Source organism: Lynx canadensis, chromosome D1, assembly GCF_007474595.2.
Source record: "Lynx canadensis isolate LIC74 chromosome D1, mLynCan4.pri.v2, whole genome shotgun sequence".
In the NCBI taxonomy this organism is placed as follows: Eukaryota; Metazoa; Chordata; class Mammalia; order Carnivora; family Felidae; genus Lynx; species Lynx canadensis.
The window spans coordinates 51,710,573-51,724,192 of record NC_044312.2 but is presented as its reverse complement, the minus strand read 5'-3'; the positions used below and the strand labels follow the sequence as shown (position 1 = coordinate 51,724,192).

The following is a 13,620-nucleotide window of genomic DNA, read 5'->3' as shown; positions in this document are numbered from 1 at the left end:
ACAATGTTTTCAAGGTTCCTCCATGTTGTAGCATGTATCAGCATTCCATTTCTTTTTATTGCTGAATAATATTCCACCATATAAATACACTATATTTTGTTTACCTATTCATCAGTTGATGGAAACTTGGGCAGTTTCTATTTTGGGCCCATTTTGAGTATTGCTATAATATACATTTATGTATAAAGTTTAATATGGAAACATGTTTTAGATTATCTTAGGTATATTACTAGGAGTGAAATTGCTAGAAGTCATAGAACAATTCTATGTTTAACTCACTGAAGACAAGCCAAAGTATTTTCCAAAGTGCTATACCATTCTACATCCCTACCAGAAATGTATGAGGATTCCAATTTTTACATAGCCTTGCCAACATTTGTCACTATCCTTAATTTTTATCAGTTATGGCCATGAAGTAACATCACACTGTTGTTCTAATTTGCACTTCCCTAATGGGTAATGTTGTACATTTCATCACATGTTTACTGACCACATGTATACTATCTTTGAAGAAATATGTCTATTTATATTCTCTGTCCATTTTTACTATTTGTAGTCTTACTTGTTATTTATTTATTATTGAGCTATAATAGTCATTTGTACATTCTAAACACAAGACTCTTGCCACATAAATAATATCCAAAACTTATCTCTCATTCACTGGGTCTTCTTTTCACCTCATTAATATTGTTTACAGGGCAAAAGTTTTATAATTTGGTGAATTTATCTTTTTTTTTCTTTCATCACTTACAATTTTGGCTTCATATCTAAGACTTTGCTTAGCAAACAATTCCAGCAGCCACTGAGCTGAGCTCTAGAATGAAAAAAGGGATGGTTCCTGTTTTCATGTAGTTTGTTTAGTTGGAGAGATAGGCATTTATTTATTCACATTAACACACAAATACATAATTGCAAAGTAATTAGTTATGTGAGAGAAAAAGAAAAAAAAAAAAACAGCAGCTGTAAGGAAATATAACAGAAGACCAGAAGTGTAAGTGCATATGTGTGTGTGTGTGTGTGTGTGTGTGTGTGTGTGTGTGTGTGTATGTGTTTCAGGATAAAGTAGTAAAGGGAGTGTTTCCTAAGGAAACAATACTTGAATTGAGACCTATAAATCCGAAAAGAGAAAAGGGTAATGGAGAAAGCCTTCTATGCAGAAAGGCATGTTACCGAAAGAAACTGAAATTGGACAGTATTGAGTTGCAGAGGGAGGAGGGCTGAGAGGCTCATCACGTAAGACTATAGAAGTAAGCAGGGTTAATATCATGTAGAGACTTGTAGATCATTTTAAGGACTTTAGTATTTTCCCTAAAAGCATGGAGCGACGTAGGATTAATAACTTTGGCTGCAGTATGTAAAACTAGATTGTGGAGAGAGTAAGTGGCAATGAGGCAATAGGTTAGGAGGAAATTGCAACTGTTCAGGCAAAAGATGATGCTGGCATGGTGTATGATGACAGCAGTGGAGGTGGAATGAAGTAAAGAAATCAGGGAGACATTTACTTAGAAAAATGAAAGAACTGGACTTGGATAGAATATGTGAGGTACAGGGATTGGTTGCTATGTTTGCCCTAGAAAGAAGGCGTCCTTTGAGTCTTGAGTCTTAAAGTTAGCTGCTCTGGTTCACAAATCAATATGCAGTTGTCCCTCAAAAAGACTGAGTACCTGAACTGCTTGCTTTGTTCTGCTTCCAAATACGATCTCATTAACTTGTTATTTCTGATCTTTTCTTTTTTTATTAAGTTTTTAATTTTAATCCCAGTATAGTTAACATACAGTGTTATTTTAGCTTCAGGTGTATAATATAGTGATTCAACACTTCTATACATTACTTGGTGCTCATCATGATAAGCACGGTCTTAATCTCCATCACCTATTTCACCCATTCCCCACACCCACCTCCCCTTTGGTAACTGTTTTTTATAGTTCAGAGTCTGTTTCTTGGTCGGTCTCTCTCTCTCTCTCTCTCTCTCTCTCTCTCTCCCCCCGCCTTTGCTTGCTTATTTATTTATTTATTTATTTATATTTTATTTATTTATTTTGAGAAAGAGACAGAGACAGAGTGAGCAGGGGAAGGGCAGATAGAGAGGACAGAGAGAATCCCAAGTAAGCTGTGTGCTGCCAGTGTGGAACCTGATGTGTGGTTAGATCCCAAGAACCAAACCCTGAGATCATGAACTCAGCTGAAATCAAGAGTCTGATGCTCAACCAACTGAGCCACCCAGGTGCCTCTGTTTTGTTTCTTAAATTCCACATATGAGTGAGATCAAAGTTACTTGTCTTTCTCTGTTTTATTTGGCTTTGCACTATACTCTCTAGCTCCATTCTCCTGTACTCTCTAGCTCCATTCTCCTATATCGAGACTTCATATTACACTTCAGACACAACCCTTGGTACAGCTCTCCCTGTACTAATATTGCATCCACTACTCTTCTAAATGCTGTTCATTTACCTCCATAGGTAATTTTTCTTCTGGCAGCCATTGGTACAACCTGCCCAATCAAGTTCCACCTTCCAGAACATTACCAGGTACTAGATTTTGTAGCTGGCATTCTCATGGGCAGAATCCTAGATTGTGGAGCAGGCAAGGAGAACTTTCCTCTCACCCACTGACAACCAGTTTCAAGTAGAAACAAGCAAGGCCTATAACTGACAAGTAGGTCTTAACAGCTCTAGAACCGATATGCTTCCAAAATACAAACATCCTCCACATTCACAATATCTACTCATATTCTGCTTCCCTAATCAGACCACCCATTCACCACACCTTCTGCCGAACACAATAAAATATTTAATGTCTCTTTCAGATATAAAAATGGGTGAATTTCTTCCTAGATGTTGAAACTTTAGGGAACATGATATATAATTACCCTCTCCTATAATTTCCTGTATTACAACTCTGAAGTTTGCAGTGCATATCCCTATAATTACTTCTATATGTAATTACATTTACATAATACTTACATGATTTTTATTTACATAATATCTCAGGTAATGATTCATTTTTCAGCAACTTTTTATATGTCCCCAAATGGGACACATTGGAGCTATATTATTTCTTACATGAAATGCTAAAAATATAAGCATAAACATATACATTAGTTTGTCATCGTTTGGCAAGTTTTGAGAAATTTCGGGATAGATATTCAAATAGATGTAAGTAAAATGAAAGAGTAGAAAAGGTATTCTCATGTTAGAGTGACAACACATTGTTTCCATGTAACATCAAGAAGAGGTACATTACATCCTAAGTATAATCAACATTACAAGCACTCCATAATGATGAAAAGATTGAACGCATGGATTTTTCCCCTGGAGTTGTAGCTACTCCACCCCAGGTGTGTGTAACACCCAGTGGGTTTCAATACATAATAGGAAGATTTAAAGCTTTGGAGTCAATTACTTCTGGCTTTAAATCCTACCTCTGCAACTTCCAGTTGAATGATCTTAGACAAGTTACTTCCTTTGAATCAAATTTTTCCATCAAAGTTCACATAATAATGTATACTTCAGAATGTTGCTATAAGGATTAAATAACTAAGAGAAATCAAAGAGTTTGTTGCATAAGGTAGGTGATCCGCAAAATTTCATTTCCCTCTCAATTATTTTCAGAATTTTATGTATCTTCATAGTGGTTTTTGCCTACTCGTAGATAAGCCATGTAATTAAGATTAGTTTACAGATGGAACTAATTTCCAAATAATTTATTTAAGATAGCCCCAGGAGAGCTTGTTAATCCATGAGTTCTCAGCACCGCTCCCCATCAGAATTTTTGACATAGGTGGTTTGAGTAGGCCCAAGAATTTGTATTTTTTTTTTAAAGTTAGGCTGATGTTGCTAGTTGGGTACCATACTTTGAAAACTGCTACTAGTTTGCACCCACCAAAATGATACCATTGGCAAAAAGGGAGGAATAGCCACATTTCCCAAAGCCACATTTGCTGTCCTAAACTATAAATATATTCTAAGAGTCAACATGATCCCATAGATAGGAGTCAGCATACCCAGACCTGTCCTTCTCTCAGTGTGTGACCTAGGTCATGTCACTTCACTATGTTTGGCTTCAGTTTCTCCATCTTAAAATGAAATGAACTGGACGAGGTCAATGTTTTCCTTCCTTCCTTCTTTCTTTCTTTCTTTCTTTCTTTCTTTCTTTCTTTCTTTCTTTCTTTCTTTCTTTCTTTCTTAATTGTGTTCTCTAAGCATTGCAGGCAGGGGGTCTTCAGAGCTAACTCAGGGATGGGTTGGTGACAGAGTAGAAGAAACAAGAATTTGAGCTTCTCTCATTCCCAAATAGATCAGCTCTTCTTCCTCCTCCTCCTATCCTCCTATACTTCTTTTTTTATTTACTCATTGAGACGGGGGGGGGGGAGAGAGAGAGAGAGAGAGATTGAGAGAGAGAACATGTGGGAGGAGGAGAAAGAGAGGGAGAGAGAGAATCCCAAGCAGGATCCACACTACCAAGCACAGAGCCCCATGTGAGGCTCAAACCCACGAACTGTGAGACCATGACCTTAACTGAACCAAGAGTCAGATACTTAATAAACTGGGCCACCCAGGCACCCTTAGATCAACTCTTATATTACTTTTATATATAGTTTAGTTCCATAAACACACATAAAAATCAAATAAAACAAATTCAAACAAATAATCCAGTCTGAAAAGCCTTTGTGCTAGATCATATCTGTGGCTTTTTTTTTACATTGGTTTTGCACAAATATTAAACTCCATATATAGAACATTCTATACTCCTAGTTTTCTGTGCTTACAATGATAGTCAGTAGTGATAAATCCTGAAGCACTGTAAATCTTAAACTTCAAATCTATCTTCAGTGTACTTTTAGGGTTAAGATTTTTTTGTATACTAATTATTTGAGAACAGATATGCCATCCTTATTCCTTGTGGTGATGCTATTAATCTATATATACATATACTACTCTAATTAATATTCTAGGCATTTCATGATATAGTTAACAGGGTTGAGTATTTCCTTTGTGCTGCACAGTATACTAAGAGTTTGAAATGTATTACCTGTTCAATCACTGGAAAAACTCTTTTAAATAATATCATTGTTCCCTACCATTTACAGATGTGACATCTGTAGCAAGGAATCACAGTTGGTAAAAGATGAGGATAGAATATAATCCTAAATCTACTTGCCTCTAAAGCTTATTCAATTTACGCTATAAAAAGATCAAACACTTTGTAGTTGTCATTTGTAGTTGTAGTTGTCAAATGGATCAACCAAAATATATTTAAATAAATGTCTAATACTAAAAAAAAATTAAAAGAACAAAGATACTATATCCCAATGAGAGGAGTCATCCCTACTCCAACAAAGGCCTTTCATACAGTGAATAAAAAAGAAGATTTAAATGGTTTGCCCAGAATCACGGAGGCAGTCTTATGAACTATGAAACATTATTATTTTATTATCTATTTGATTTTTCACAGTTTTCAAATGTTGAATGATAGGCTTAGGTTAAGTTAACGAAATTAAAACAAACAACAGCACATGTTAACTAAATACCATAGTCTAAGGCAATAACACGTTTGAGTTGGAAGTGTAAGATTTGAAGTAGGGAAGACATCATGAAACACTGAAATCCCACTGTAGTGCCACCTTCTTGACCAGGAAAACTAATAACCTCTTAATCATGGGTACTGACTCCAAAGATGCTTCATTTTGAACCTCTTATTCTATGTGAAGAAAGCTTTAATGGAGATTAGATCCATGGGTCATTATCTAAAGAGACTTAGATAGTAATTCTGTACAAACTCTGAGAAGGTCAGTAGACAGAGGAATCATTCTTACCCCAAAACACTCATCATCTTTTTATTAACTCTTCAAGCAATTCAGACAAAAAACAATTGGCTACCTCTTATCAGCCTGATGATTGAGATATGATAACCCTCTTGAAGTGGTTAACTTACAATTTGCATTGTAAATTAGGGTTTTAAGGCTCACCCTATTATTCTTCCTTGGGAGGTTAGCTAACTAGGCATTCTTCCCCAATGGGGCCTATCATCTGTATTCTGCAGCTGTATTCATTACCTATTTTCAGGTACTATTTGTGAAGGTTGTGAGAAGGAATAAACACAAACTTTATTTAAATAAAGGTGTAAGTTACAATACGGACAATCCCTGACTCATGATGGTTTGATTTAGCATTTTTTGACCTTAAGAAGGTGCAAAAGTAATACACATTCAGTAGAAACCATACTTTGAATTTTGATCTTTTCCAAGGCTAGCCAGCAGGTGTTATGATACGTTCTCACAATTCTGGGTAATGGTAGTGAAGCTGGAGCTCCCAGGTGGCCACAAGATAACCTGGGTAAACGACCAACACACTTACAACCATTCTATACTCAAATGACTATTCTGTTTTTCAATTTCAGCAGTGTGCGCAATAGATTACATGATATATTCAACACGTTATTATAAAATAGGTTTTGTGTTGGGTGATTTTCCCTGACCGTAGGCTAAATGTAAGTGTTGTGAGCATGTGAAGGTAGGCTGGATAAGCTATGAAGTTAAGTAAGTTAAGTGTGTTAAACTGATTTTCAACTTAACAATATTTTCAACTTACAGTGGATTTACCCATACATAACTCCACGTTAAGTAGAGGAAGATCTGCACTGTTTTTACAAACAAAAATGGGAATCACCTTGGCCTCAATTATTTCCTCAATTATGAAATTAAAGTTAACCATTGAGACATACATCATATTTAAATTTTTTTTCTCATGGCCTTATAAAATCCCAGTAAAAAATATTAACTAAGGAATACATGTAGAAACAGGAGATAAATATTATCAACATGAGAGAAATCAGATTTCTGTTACACAGTCTTCAAATTTTGACAATTAAATGTCATATGCAACTGATTTTTTATAGCGTTTTCAATCAAAAAGCAAAGACACATCTAATATTAATAACAATAGTAATATACTAATGAATGACAATCCATTCATAAGCTCTTATAATTCTTCTGTTAATTCCCTGATGCATGGATGCACCTGGCATGAAATTCTGATTGTTCTGTTTTCTACTTTCATGTTTCTCCTAGTCTCCTTGTCAAAATCACCATCCATTGAAGGCAAATAGCATTTCATGTTACCAACATACTAGAGTTCTTTGTCTATTCTCCAGAGTGGACAGTAAAAGTAAAGTTATTTCCAAATATCATCTATTTTGCAGGTCACAGATCTTTAAACTTTGACTGGTACCCGATTTTCACTACACAAAAATTTGTATCCAACCATCTTGAAAAATACATGCAAAGACTGTGAATATTCAGTTTAATTTGTGGTTTTAACCCCTACATTTTCACATTCAAGGGAAACATCTGTCCTACTAATCATTGTTACTTTCATTTCAACAGACAATGCATTCAAATACTGATTAGAATAAGATGCTGGGAGCTTCCAGTGCATATCAAACAGAAGAACAATGAACACCCAGATTACATTAGAAGGACTGTGACTAAAGACATTTAGACAGAATATGTGTTGATAGGGTAATTATTAGTTGGAGTAAATTGCAATGTAGAAGCTTTAACAAGTACTTGTATAAATAGTTTCTTTTCCACAAAAGAGATCTTGTGGTACAGAAAAAAATGGTTCCTACTTCTAATAATTTCCAAAATCAATCGCCTCAATCGTAAGAGTATTTTTAAACTTTCACTCTGAAGTGTAGTATATGTGTTTAATTTGAGTGAGTACTTTTTTTTGTACTGGAAGCCATACCTGATCCAGTGATTTCTTCTTTGCCCCGTGCTGTGAGAATCAACAGAGAACTGATGCTGTAAGACAAGCTACCTGGAGTGACCTAAAATGAAAAAGGCATTTTGAAATTAGGGAAAGAAACCTGCAAACTTTAGTAAAGATGGCTTCATAATAGGATGTTTTTCAGTCATTCAACATTTACAGTATTGAGCCCAGTTAGCTGTGGGCATGCAAGTGAAAAAGAGAGAATGGAAAAAACCTAGCTAAATGTCACTAAAATTAGTGATATGAATGGATGAGCAATGAAAAATGAAAAAAAAATCCTTTATCTGCATGAGTTTATAAATTATCTGAGAGAGAAAATATCATATGAAAAAGATCCACTAATTGTAGTATATCAAATACATAAATCTGAATTATTTTATACAAAGTTTCTTTTTTATACAAAGTTTCTACAAATAACTTTTTAACTGAGGATGCAATTAAAAGTAAAATGTGAATGGGATTAAAATGGAGGCTTCCCAGAAGATGGATTACTTCTGGAGAAACTACAGGAAACCCCTAGGTCACGAATGTTTAGTCCTAATTCTAGAGAGCAGATGTCCCCTGGAAGAAAAGGGATTACAATAAACACACACACACACACACACACACACACACACACCCTATATCCACACATATATGTACACATACACCTATATACATATACATATGTGTGTATAGATACGTAAGTTACCACAAATGGCTTTATTTTATGAATATTATTGGTTTTGGATATAAATCTCAGTTACCCTAATTAAAAACTACATTCTATGGTGTTCACTCGGCATCATATTAAAAAGACTGGTGTCAACTACAAGGGCTTCTTTTATACATCTCCATCTACACCTGAGGCTTTCAAAATTAATCTGATGAATGTAAAAAAAAATTCTGCACTGGTGAAATTAGTGGCTTATTGATTACTATGTTTAAGATATGCAGATCTGCTTGTATGCTTTAGTGAGGCTCCCCTCTCCTTTCACAAGATGTAAGAATCATGATATAAGAATTGAGTGAGGCTTGTAAACTATTTCCTCAAAGACAGTGGACACAGCTTGACCCTAAAAAGATCCATGTATCCAACTTATAATGTAGGAGAACTTAATTATAACTATAATGCAGGAGAACACAATTGCCTAACGACAGCTATATGTGTTACCTGTTCACATCCACCTCAAGTGAAGTTTCATACCAGGTGGTAGTCAGAACAAGTAAAAGCACCACATGACTTCTGGCCACATTGATTTTGACCACATTGAGATTAAAATATAGGTTGTAATAAATTGTTTTATGTTTGATTGCCAATGGATATCTATATTTAATAAATGTATATGTGTATGTCAGAATTTGGCTTAACTCGTTTTTATTTTAACTTGACACCAAAATTACAGGTGTAGACAACCCTCAACCTGAAACTTCTTTGGTAGTTAGCATTATCTACTGGAAAAAAACCTGCGAGGTAAGGGTGACCAAATGGGTATAGCTCAGCTTGCATCAATTATCTGAGTACAGTTCTCCTAATCTTCAAGTCCTCTCCACTGACCCCTTATGGTGAGGGTCATTGCTCTCCAGAGATCTCTATAGATCAATGATTTCAATCCAGAAGCAGTCACTGAACACATTCTCTTTGTTAGGCTCTGAATTTAGCACTGGTGATACAGAGATATACAAGTAAAAATCATTACTGTCTTGGAGTTCACAGTCTAGTAAGGAAGCCTAACAGTTTATAAGATAATTATGATTTAGTATGATAAGTAGAAGGTGAGATAGGCTAATAGCTAAAAGCAAAGTTATGGATAGATATACAATTGTGGAGAAATTATTAAATTCCCCTAAGTTTTATTTTTCTTATATTAGGAATAAAAATAACAAATGCATATGCAAAGGTTCGCACAGCAGCTGGCACACAGTAAGTGATCATAAATGCTAGCTGTTATTATGTTGTTAAATGAACTCCTATATGTATTTATTTAATCATCCAACAAATACTTTAATTCATATTACTTACTATATATCAGGCATAGAGAAAAAGAGACATAGTCCCTGCCACTTTTTTTTTTTCTCCAACGTTTTTATTTATTTTTGGGACAGAGAGAGACAGAGCATGAACGGGGGAGGGGCAGAGAGAGAGGGAGACACAGAATCGGAAACAGGCTCCAGGCTCTGAGCCATCAGCCCAGAGCCCGACGTGGGGCTCGAACTCACGGACCGCGAGATCGTGACCTGGCTGAAGTCGGACGCTTAACCGACTGCGCCACCCAGGCGCCCCAGTCCCTGCCACTTTAAAGCTTTTTGAGCTGTATATATACATTATGAACGCATAGAGGAGCTGAAAATTATGAGATCTCATTCTGCTTGATATATTCCTTTAAGAAGCTTATTCAGGACATAATTTTTATCTTTCAAAAATCTCCAATTTTAACATGACTATTTCCATAGAAACTGGAATTAAGTTAATGAACACCCTTTACAAAAGTGTCAAACCCAGGTCTTCTACTGCTATCAATTTATCTTGACCATTACCCATGGGTAGGTATAAGACAATTCACCAAAGGCAATAGCAAACCAAAGATATGGATGAACAATGCTTAATTTAACATGGATCAACAAAAATGTGAGTCAATGGAATCAAGACTTTATGTTTTGTTCTTTATTGGATATGTAGTTAACAAAATGCCTGGTAAACTGGGTGAACTTAAAAAAACCTAATGAGTGAGAAACACTAGCATGTAAGATAGCATTCAGACATGCATACCAAAAATGTGTCCAAATGATTCTTAGCATCATCTTTCAATTATCTATGATAACAACACTTATATAAATCAGTGTTATATTTATAAGTAGAAGAAATGTCACTTTGTCAGCTATAGACGCAGCCACCTCAACAGACACTCAAACTTCTTCAATGGGGGCCCACTGCTCTGAAGTGCTTTGGTGCTGTTATTCAAGTTTGACAATTGAAGTTGTTCAAAAATGAACCGCTTTGCAAAATAGAGAAGAATTTGGGGATGCCAGGGTATCTGAGTGACAGGGAGAAAAGAAGAGGGATAGGGACAGTAGGAGTGTCAGAGATGGAAGGAAGGGATCAATGAAATTGATGGTCATGCCCACAAACTTCCAAATTTTCAGTAAAACAAGCAAAACTCCTGACTAATGTGATAGTTATATTTTATGGAAGTTACTAAAAGAAATTCCTTGCAGATGGCATTGACACAGTGTAGAAGAGTGTAAGCTCCCTGGCAATTAACAGACTCTTTAAAGAAGGGCTTTCAAATGTCATAGGCTATAAAGTCCAGAGAAGTAAGTGTTCAGGAAAATTTCATAGAGATAAAGAAACTCATTAAACATAAAAACAAAACAAACAAACAAAAAAACAAAACAAAACAAAACAAAAAAAAAAACTAGGGGCACGTGGGTGGCTTAGTCAGTTAAACATCTGACTTTCAGCTCAGGTCATGATCTCACAGTTCTTGACCTCAAGCCCCACATCGGGCTCTCTGCTGTCAGCATGGAGCCTGCTTTGGATCCTTTGTCTCCCTCTCTCTCTCTCTGCCCTTGCCCCTCATACATACTCTCTCTCAAAAATATATAAACATTAAAAAAACCATAAAAACATATTTAAATAACATTCATGCAATATAACACATTTACCTAAATCTCAGTGTAGTTGGCTGAATGACAACTCCTTCCTTCAAAAGTGTCCACATCTTAATTTCCAGAACCTATGAATGTTCCCTTACACAACAAAGGAGACTCTATAGATGTGATTAAATTAAGGATCTCGAGATGGAGATATTATCCTGGATTATCTGGGTATGCCCAAAGTAACTATAAAGGTCCGTATAAGTGAAAGCTTGAGGCAAGAGGAATTCAAAGATGAGAATTCTCTCATCTCTCCATCTCTTAAAGAGAGAGATTCAAAGATGTTATACTGCTGGCTTTGAAGATGAAGTAAGAGGCCATGAGGAAAAGATGTGCATAGTCTCTGGAAATTTGAAAAGACAAGGAAATGGATTCCCCCTAAAGCCTCCAGAAGAAAAGCAGCCTGGCTAACACTGTGATTATAGCTTAGAAACATCTCCAACCTTATTAATAAGATACTAAATTTGTGTTGTTTTAAGCCATGAAATTTGTCATACTTTGTTATACCAACAGTAAGAAACTAACACACTCAGATGAGTAAATCTTGATTAAGAATCAGATCCACAATGTTTTCAAGACATGGCCAAGTAGTAAGAAACATAGGTGAATTAGATTGCTAAGACACAGACAGAAGGGAGGATGAAAACCACTGAACTGTACAGTTTAAAATGGTTAATTTTATGTTAAATGAATTATATCTCAGTAAACATCAATATACAATCAATCAATAATTTACCGAATACAGATTATACAATAATAGCCAAGTTTTGCTTTAACCTATTGTTTGTTTCAATGTAACACTGATGCACTTTGCTATTTTTCTGAAAATGGAACTTTAATGATGGTGGTGGTAATGATGATGATGATGATGATGATGATGATGATGATGATGTTGTCAATGACAATGTTAAGAATTTTTATGATGACAACCAGCTTGTTTATTGTCCAGTCTGTTACTTTAATGTGTGTTCCCACCCTAAAGAAATATAATAAATGAATAACAAATATCATACCCATTATTCATTGACTTGATTCTGATCCACTAGCTTTGCCTCCCTAGCATTATCCCTTAATTTTTTTTTTTTTTTACCATCTCCTTTCCTACTGACTTCCACCCAACTTAATCTCAGTCTAAGATACTCTTCATCAGCTACCCTGAATATTGTTTTTGCCTCTATTCCGGAGTGACCCTATAATCTGCCTTCCAAGAGGGCATCCAGCCCCTGGACTCTATCTTTCTCTAAACTGAGATACGATTGGACAGTTCACCCCTAAATGGAGATAAAGATTTTGTATCATCACCACTAGAATACTGGGCATGATCAGGCAGAAAAACAGACTCATGAATGAAGGAGGTAGGTCAAGTCAGTAGCAGGTAGGGAGGCTATTTTGCAGTGCAGGCTTGAAGACTGTAAAGAGCTTGGACCACATCATGGGGTGATGTGAGCTCAGATGTAGAGAGAGCTAATGAGCTATTTTGTCCCGGCAACTAAGAGTATTGGCCCAGGTATTAAAGACAATAGGAAAATTTGAGCTTAGTGGCTTCTTGTTTAAGAATATTGAAGGCGCTGGGGTGCCTGGGTTGCTCAGTCGGTTAAGTGCCCGATTTTGGCTTAGGTCATGATCTCTTGGTCTGTGAGTTCCAGCCCCCAATTGGGCTCTGTGCTGACAGCTCAGAGCCTGGAGCCTGCTTCAGATTCTGTCGCCCTCTCTCTATGTCCTTCCCCCACTCATGCTCTGTCTCTCTCAAAAATAAACAAACATTTTAAAAAATTAAAAAATACAAAGAATATTTAGGGTGCCTGTGTGACCCAGTTAGTTAAGCCTCTGACTCTTGACTTCAGCTCAGGTTATGGTCTCAGAGTTTGTGAATTTGAGCCCCACATAAGGCTCTGAGGTGACAGTTGCAGAGCCTGCTTGCAGTTCTCTCTCTGGCTGCCCCTCCCTCCCTCTCTCTCTCTTTCAAAATATGCGTTAAAAAAGAATATTGCATATAGTATATTAATAAATGTCCCCCCCCCCAAGAATCCATTATGAGGATGCATCACACTAAAACCGACATTTGAGTCTTCATTAGGGTCAACTGTACAGATTTTTATGAAGCTTACATCTTGGATTCACATTTAAGATGATGAGGTCAATAGGAAGCCTAGGCAGATATTTCAATCTGTATGAAGCATTATGTGTATTTATTTATTTTTTAGGTGGCTGA

General features: G+C 36.0%; 1 pseudogene; it reads left to right on the top strand.

The window, feature by feature from the left end:
* The window catches only part of LOC115526237, a 38,078-nt pseudogene extending 26,259 nt beyond the window's left edge, over positions 1-11,819 (top strand).
* Positions 11,820-13,620: the final 1,801 nt, after the last annotated feature.